This window comes from Nyctereutes procyonoides, unplaced genomic scaffold, assembly GCF_905146905.1.
Source record: "Nyctereutes procyonoides isolate TBG_1078 unplaced genomic scaffold, NYPRO_anot_genome, whole genome shotgun sequence".
NCBI lineage: Eukaryota > Metazoa > Chordata > Mammalia > Carnivora > Canidae > Nyctereutes > Nyctereutes procyonoides.
The window spans coordinates 19225423-19234958 of NW_026575051.1; positions in this window are offsets into that span (position 1 = coordinate 19225423).

Genomic DNA, 9536 nt, shown 5'->3' on the forward strand with positions numbered 1-9536 from the left:
AGAGCCCCACAATGTGAATTGCTGTTACTTTGGGCATAGGGAATTCAACCCACAGCACCCGACTCTCCTAATCTCATCTAGTACACATGCACAAATGGTGGCTGGTCAACAAATATATACTGAGTACCTCTTTCTCACCAAGTAAATTTGTGCATGTGTACCTGGTGGCTTATGTACTCCAGAGCAGGAAGAAAAGTTCTGGCTGAAAAGAACTTTTTTGGAAATTAAGTTGAGATTAAATATGCATATAGTAGGGTCCTTGATTGGCTTCCATCTTTCAGAATTCTTGTGTGCATATTGTGTGTTTTAATTTATACATAAGTGGGAGCTGAAGTAAGTCAGGATACTGTCTATACTACTTACCTTTCAGATACATATCACCAATATGCAAAGATCTGAAGATACTAGCAACATTAGACATGGTTTCTGCCTTTTGGTACTTCTTCTTCTTCTTTTTTTTTTAAGGTTTTACTTATTTATTCATGAGACACACACACACACACACACACACACAGAGGCAGAGACACAGGCAGAGGGAGATGCAGGCTCCGTGCAGGAAGCCTGACCAGGTCTGGTCCAGGATCACTCCCTGGGCGGAAGGCGGCGCCAAACCACCGAGCCACCCAGGCTGCCCTATCTCAAGTTTTAAGCATATATAATCATTAGACAAAAAGGAAATGTGAGTTTTCTCTATTTAACCACAGAGTGAGTGCTTGACAGGGCACATAGAAATACTTGCAAACATAAAAAGGAGTAACTCACCAAAATCTTCTGCAGCATAGAGTGAGATGGTACCTGGCACTCTGCAACTTTCTGATACCATTATGGTACATAGGCATAACTTGACAACCTAAACTGTTGACTGTTTATGAATATGTGAAACGAAACAAGTCACATGTCAGTTGCACTTCGCAACATCAGGCTCCCTTGGAATTATTGTGTGATGGATATTTTCTATCTTTGATGTTAAGTGTTACAGGGGTGGCTCCTTGACATCTCATTTTAATATATTTTAAAGATATATCATTTTTCTTTAATCAAAATTTTTATAGACACTCTGTAAGAATCACTGTCTAAAGTTTATAATATCCTTCACAATATTATATCTCTGGTCACTCAGTCATATTTTGTTCTTGTAATCATTAAATATTTGTCGAGTGCTTAATAAATAAATACAAGGCACAGTACTAGACCCTCTGAATCTGGTAGGGAATAAGGCAAATGATGGTCCCTCACTTTATGGGATTTAAAGATGTTTTTTAAAGATTTATTTATTTATTCATGGAAGACAGAGAGAGGCAGAGACACAGGCAGAGGGAGAAGTAGGCTCCCTGTGGGGAGCTCAGTGTGGGATTAGAATCCCGGACCCCAGGATCAGGCTCTGAGCAGAAGGCAGATGCTCAACCCCTGAGCCACCCAGGCATCCCAGAATTTACAGATTGATGGGGGAGACAGACATGAACTATTAACTATTAACATTTCCAAATATGAAAAATGCTATGAAAGAGAATATGTATAGACTCTGATTGAATGACCTAAAGCTAGTCTTTTTGGAAGATATGTACTAAACATTTATATCTTTTCCCCATAATCCAAATTTGAAGTGCTATATTATTAACCTTTGAAACTATCTTTGGTCAGGATAAGATCAGAAAATGCTAAGTTTCAAAGGCATTCCATTTTTGGGGTTGGTAACTTGAGCCTTTGCCAACATCACACCAAAAATAAATAGGCAACGAGACCCATCTATATGCAGCTGTATTGAAAATTGTATTCCATATGTGACAACATATTATTAAAACAGCAAAATCATAGCTTCCATCTGCCTGTTGAGATGCACAGCGTCACTCTTTTCCCTGTAATGTTAGACTTTATTGCGTTTGTCGGCAGCATATTCCATTTTAATATTTGATAAATAGATATAGGAGGAATTGTTTCGAGCTACGATCCTGTACTGCTTCAGCTGTTCACCTCCTCTCTGAAGCAAACTCTCTATCCTCAAACTAATATCCCCCAAAAATCAATTTAAAACGACTGTGAAAATGTGTTTATTTTTCTACCCTCAGGATTAAAAAGCTGAGAAATGATTAATAATAATTTGTCTAGAAAGATAATGCAGGCATTATAGGGGGGTAGTGATTTTGCATCTTTAATTTTCATCAGTTCTCACATTTTATCATTAAAACTGCATGAATATATATATAGAGAGATAAAAGCAAACGAGAGAGGTAGTAATACCTCATATCTCTTAGGCGGTATTTCCTACGTTTCAGATTTCTGCGTTGTCTGACCCCATTTCAGTCAATTTTCCATAGCCTGCCTGTCTCATATCCGCTGAGGGAACACACTAGTGCTGTGTTTATGCTAATTTTATGCTCTCTGAGTTGTGTCTGTTATTCAAAGCAGTTGAAGCAGTTATTGCCAGTAATCTTATTTCTGTGGGAGCCCCAGGGCAGACGAGGCCTCAAAATCAGGCATGCAGACCGAGGCAAAGCCATCACAGCCTGCTGGTAAATGGCAGTTCTTTCCCTCCGAATCTGATATCAGTTACTTCGCAAACACAGTAATAAAATGAAACAAATCAGATTTTCAAGTAAATAAACCAGACTTCAGTGGGAAGCAACAATGGTCAGGGCAACAGGAGTTTAATAAGTGATACATAGGGGGAAATACAAAAGCACTATGGCCTGTTCCTCTACCCTCTTTATTTTAAAGCAACCTCCTCAACCTCCTTGACACTGAAAAAAAGGAGGTTGTTTAAACCCAAAAGCAAGAAAAGGGAAGGAAAGTCAAATCAAACAAGGAGTAAAATTGATATTGACTTCCTTTTATCTAAAATCAAGCAAAAATACTGAAAATTGTATTATTTACTATTGAAGAGTGGCTAGGGATGTATCAACAAAAGACTGGCAAAAACAAATGGATTTGTCTTTTCTCCTCACCCACAACAAGTAATAGTCTTTTAGAAATCTCAACAAAATGGAAACAAATTTAACCAGTACAGTTTCCTGAAAGGAACATTTTTCCTCCAGCAACACAAAGCAGTGTGCGAGCTAAGATGCAACAAGAACAGTGACTAAGGTCTCTTTGCCAGATCAAAGAATCATGGACTCTGGAGATCATTGACTTTGGACAACTTCTTATTTTCCAATACGTTCTTAATTCTATCTATTCTAAACTACTTCCCCACTCAAGCCCCATCTGTCTTTATCACTATTTGCTATACACGATTAAAATGTTTTCCCAATAATAAAGAATAAAATGAGGAATGTCTAAATCTAAGTTACTACAGTCATAGAATTCTTCCAGAAACCAGTGGTGAATAACTTTGATGAATTTGGATGAAGTACTATGTTAATAAACTTGTATTTGTATATTTTTTCTTTAATCTCCAACAACATACTCCGGTCCAACCCAATAGCTGACTCATTCATTCATTCATTTATTCATCAGACATTTACTATCTGTCTACTTTATGTCACATACTCTAATTGGAACAAGGAATATAGTATTGAAAGTGTTAAAACTCTACTTACTCACCTAACTGCTATGAGTGAGCCATGTAGAAGACACTGTGGGGATACATGAGAGTACTCATGGTTGAAGATGGGCTTCTTGAGGAGATGACTTCTGAGTTGAATTTTGTTAGAAGAATAGACACAAGTCAGGGGGAAAGAGGACAGTATATTCTAAGTAGAGAATTAAGTAAATCCACTTGGAGAATATCAAGGAGATTAATATGAATGGGACAATTTCAAGGAAATGATCAGGAAAAAGTCTAGGAAACTAGATTCATGAAAGACCTAGTATCTTAGTTATAAATTACCTACTGCTAGTACACTTATGGAATTTACACAAGGTAGTGGCATTTTCAGAATTTGTTTTTATAAAGATCACTTTTCCAAGCAGTATGGAAGATAGAAAAGAGAGACTTTAGCTGAAAACAGAGAGGCTGGTAGTAAACAAAAGAGGAAAGATAAAACATAATGGAATCAGAGGACAGAGGTAAAGGAAGGGATGGGTTGATGATATATTTGTGGTGAAGATGTCTTGTTCAATGTGGCATATTGAACACATGATTTTATCTTTGCATTTCTCAGAAAGGACACTAAAATGACAGCAGAAGAAGAGAATACTTAAGACCTCACACAAACAAAGATAACAGAAAAGGAGATAAGAGATGAAAAATGTCAAGAAAAGGTTGAAATGAAAACTAGATGTATGTGTGTAATTGAATTAGTAGAGCCAAGAAGCTAAAACCAAACTTCTGTGGGGAAGCCAGCTGACTTAATATCTGCTTCAGAAACCTCAAAAGATCTAGAAGTTGGAGGAGCCAGTATCTCTGAAAGATGAACAATGGTATGTAGTAAAAAATAAGGAGAATTGGTTGATAGTGTGTAAGGGAATAGTTGAGCCCTCAGAATCTTTTCCCAATCTCAAAGGAATACAGGGGATTTTCTTTCCAGAGAGATTGAATTAGAGAAAGTTGAGATTCAGGCATGCAAGTGGATTGAAGTGTAAAGCTGCATCCTAGATGTTGAAAATTTCTTAGCATTCTTTCCCTGGTCAGCTCTCAGAATAACAGCATCTTTGCTCATAAATCTCAAGTAAAGATCAGTAGAACTTCTTTTTAGAGGAACTGACCCCATTCAAAAAAAAAAAAAAAACTACAAATGGTAGTAAATTAGGAATTCAATGCAAATAGTCAAATCAAGCTTAATCAACTTACAGTGAACCTTATGAGCTCGCTTGTGCATACAGAGCTTCTATGTCACCTTTTTAGTACCTCATTTTAAATATAAACGTACAGCCAAAGATTGCCAAAATTTTAAGGTAGACTTCTAATATACCAAAAGAAACTAAAAATAAAAATTAGAACTTGAACGATAGAGAGTGTTCAAACAAAACTCTGTGTGTGTGTGTGAGAGAGAGTTTGTTTGTATGGGTGTGTGTCTATTATCCTAGGAGAACTGAAATAAGGAGATATTATTTTCAGGCCTTCATGAACCAAGAACAGGATTCTATAAGTCAGGGATATTCTAAGAGTAAGAAAGAGATCTTGGAAATGAAAAATATGAAATCAGAATGTATTTTAAAAATAGAAAAATTGAATAGAATAATAGAGGACTGTTCTCAGAAACTAGAAAAAAGACAAAAAAAAAAGATGAATTTTAAAAGGCAATAAAATTACATGGATGCGTTGGTGGTTCAGTAGATTAGGCAGCTGCCTTTGGCTCAGGTCATGATTTCATGGTCTTGGAATTGAGCCCCAAATCAGGCTGCTTGCTCAGAGGGGAATCTGTTTCACCTTCTGCCCCTCCCCCTGCTTGTACTCTCTCCCTCTCAAATAAATAAATAAAATATTTTTAAAAGGCAATAAAATTACAGAATTTATATTAGGCATTCAATAGCTAACAAATGTAAGTCGCTAAAAGAACAGAGAAAACAAAAAGAAATCATCAAAGAAGTAAGTCAAGAAAATTTGTCAGACCTGAAATTCATTGACTTCCAGATTGAAAAGGTCTACTGAGTGTTGAATAAAGTAAATAGGAAAATAATATACACACCAATAAGTTTCAAGGTAACACTAACAAAGAGGTTTAAAAACCTCTGAAAAGAAAAAGAAGTGAGAATCAGAATAGCATCAATTTCAAACTGTAACAATAAGAAGTAGAAGGCAATAGTTTAACAACTTCAAAATCCTTGGGAAGTGATTTCCAGTCTAGAATTCTATACCCACTATACCCAGAAATTTGGCAGAAATGGATGAGATAAAGCAAAAGAAAATTATTTTTTGCAAAATTACTTTCTTTGTTATCATGCCACAAAATTCAAATGTGATGGATGCTAAATCATACTGCTAAGTGACTTTATTAGAAAAATTACACCAATAAGAGACACCTGGCTGACTAGGTCAGTAGAGCATTGAACTCTTAATATTGGGATTGTGAGTTCAAGCCCCATGTTGGGCATAGAGATTCAATCAATCAATCAATCAATCAATATCCTACTTCTCTTCCTCCAACTACAAAAATGCCCCCTCTGCCCAAAAAAGATCTCCCAAATTATACACACCTATTGTTCCTATGAGTATAAAATATATCTCTGAAGAACTATTAGAAAAATCCTGGTTTCATGTTCATTGACTCAGAAAAATTATACCAAAATATAATCCATTCATTTACTGAGAATTAGTGTACTACTATATAATATAGTTCATGATTTATAAGATAAACATATTGTCATAAAATAATATATCCATTGTTAGTCCCAAATCAAATTTACCTCTGTATTCAGGATTATTCTGCCAAATTGGGTAGATTCCATAATATGTTTTTTAAGAAAACATATGTATATGTCAGAGTCTTAATGATATTAATCCTTTCAAATGAACAGGGTCTCAGAAGTACATATGGGCTAGACTTGAAGACATACCATGCTAAAGACTCAACTCTGGCTCTTCCATACCCAAGGAAAGTGAGATGAAAAATATAGTTACTATTTTCTGAGTGTTCAATAATGCTCAGTGCTATACCAAGTATGTTACATTTATTACCTAGTAAATTGTGAGCTTGAAGATAGTATATAAAAGCTGAAATTATGAGTTATTTGTTTGAAGGTGAGTATTGTTGAGGTCTTATAAAAGAACTTAAGTGAATGGTAAACTTTTTTTTTTATTTATAAATTAATTTTTATTGGTGTTCAATTTACCAACATACAGAATAACACCCAGTGCTCATCCCGTCAAGTGTCCCTCAGTGCCCGTCACCCATTCACTCCCACCCCCCGCCCTCCTCCCCCTCCACCACCCCTAGTTCATTTCCCAGAGTTAGAAGTCTTTATGTTCTGTCTCCCTTTCTGATATTTCTTCTCCCTTCCCTTATATTCCCTTTCACTATTTTCATATTCCCCAAATGAATGAGAACATACACTGTTTGTCCTTCTCCGGTTACTGTGGCCAAGTTCAAAAAGGGTGTTGCCTGAGTTCTCCTCTGGGATTTTGATGGAATCTTATCTCACATTTAGATCTTTCATCTATTTTGAGTTTATCTTTGTGTATGGTGCAAGAGAGTGGTCCAGTTTCATTCTTCTGCATGTGGATGTCCAATTTTCCCAGCACCATTTATTGAAGAGACTGTCTTTCTTCCAGTGGATCGTCTTTCCTCCTTTATCGTATATTAGTTGACCATAAAGTTCAGGGTCCACTTCTGGGTTCTCTATTCTGTTCCATTGATCTATGTGTCTGTTTTTGTGCCAGTACCACACTGTCTTGATGAACACAGCTTTGTAGTACAACCTGAAATCTGGCATTGTGATGCCCCCAGATATGGTTTTCTTTTTTTAAAATTCCCCTGGCTGTTTGGGGTCTTTTCTGATTCCACACAAATCTTAAAATAATTTGTTCTAAGTCTCTGAAGAAAGTCCATGGTATTTTGATAGGGATTGCATTATACGTGTAAATTGCCCTGGGTAACATTGACATTTTCACAATATTAATTCTGCCAATCCATGAGCATGGAATATTTTTCCATCTCTTTGTGTCTTCCTCAATTTCTTTCAGAAGTGTTCTATAGTTTTTAGCGTATATTTTGAGAACCATTTGAATGGTAAATGGTTCTCCAACCTTTTATTTTCAGGTTGTAGGTGTCCTTCTGTCTAAAATGAGTCTCTTGTAGACAGCAAATAGATGGGTCCTGCTTTTTTATCCAGTCTGAAACCCTGCACCTTTTGATGGGGTCATTAAGCCTGTTCACGTTCAGAGTTACTATTTAGAGATATGAGTTTAGTGTCATCATGATATCTATTCAGTCCTTGTTTTTGTGGATTGTTCCACTGAACTTCTTCTTAAAGGGGAGTTTTAAGAGTCCCCCTTAAAATTTCTTGCAGAGCTGGTTTGGAGGTCACATATTCTTTCAGTTCCTGCCTGTCTTGGAAGCTCTTTATCTCTCCTTCCAGTTTGAATGAGAGCCTTGCTGGATAAAGTATTCTTGGTTGCATGTTCTTCTCATTTAGGACCCTGAATATATCCTGCCAGCCCTTTCTAGCCTGCCAGGTCTCTGTGGAGAGGTCTGCTGTTACCCTAATATTCCTCCCCATGAAAGTCAGGGACTTCTTGTCTCTTGTTGCTTTAAGGATCTTCTCTTTATCTTTGGAATTTGCAAGCTTCACTATTAGATGTCGAGGTGTTGAACGGTTTTTATTGATTTTAGGGGGGGATCTCTCTATTTCCTGGATCTGAATGCCTGTTTCCCTTCCCAGATTGGGAAAGTTTTCAGCTAGGATTTGTTCAAATACATATTCTGGCCCTCTGGCCCTTTCGGCGCCCTCGGGAACCCCAATTAAACGTAGGTTTTTCTTCCTTAGACTGTCATTTATTTGCCTTAATCTGTCTTCATGGTCCCTTAATTGATTGTCTCTTTTTTCCTCAGTTTCCCTCTTTGCCATTAACTTGTCTTCTATGTCACTCACTCGTTCTTCCACCTCGTTAACCCTCATCGTTAGGACTTCTAGTTTGGATTGCATTTCATTCAATTGATTTTTAATTTCTGCCTGATTGGATCTAAATTCTGCAGTCATGAAGTCTCTTGAGTCCTTTATGCTTTTTTCTAGAGCCACCAGTAGCTGTATAATAGTGCTTCTTAATTGGCTTTGTGACATTGAATTGGAATCCAGATTTTGTAACTCTGTGGGAGAGAGGGCTGTTTCTGATTCTTTCTTTTGAGGTGAGGTTTTCCTTCTAGTCATTTTGCTCAGTGCAGAGTGGCCAAAAACAAGTTGTATTGGGAAAAGGAGAAAAAGAGAGGAGAGAAAGAAGGAAAGAAAAGAGAAAAAGAGAAAAGAAAAAAGGAAGAAAAAAAGAAAAAAGAGAAAAAGAAAGAAAGGGGAAAAAGGGTGGGGGAAGCATCAGAAATCAAAAAGCAAAAAAGAAAAAAAAAACACGGGGAGTATCTTCTGATTCTGTAGACTTTAGGTCCCTTGACTTCCCCTGGAACTGGTCCGTCCAGCTGGTCTTCTGGGGGAGGGGCCTGTTGTGCTGATTTTCAGGTGTTAGCACTTGGGGGAGCTGCTCTGCCCCTGCCCGCTGCCGGGCTCAGCGGGGGTTGTTTACCCCGTGAGGCCCCGGGAGGAGCAGCCGCAGTTGCTATGGCAGCTCTGGAAGCCTGGATTCAGCCCCCGCAGGAAATCCGGAGCTCTCAGTCTGCAGGGCCTGGAGGCTCCGGGGCGGGGCCGCTGATCTGCTCAGCTCGGGGCAGGAGCGTCCTCGCTGTCCTGGGCCCTCCCGGCCTCTGCCTGTCCCGGGGGAGGCCGGATCCTGGGCTGTGTCCCGGCGCCCTGTGCTCCGGGGCCTGCGCTGTGGGATTCGCGCTCCCGCCCCGCAGCCCCCTCCCTGGAGCCGCTCCCGAGCCCCTCCGAGCTGCTCCGGTCGATCCCCGCCGTGCGCGCTGCAGCCCTTAGGGAGCTCGGAGCACTCCCCTGCGCTCGCAGGTGTCTGTTAGTGTCCCCGGGAGCCCGAGGGCATCCCCGCCCTCCTGGGT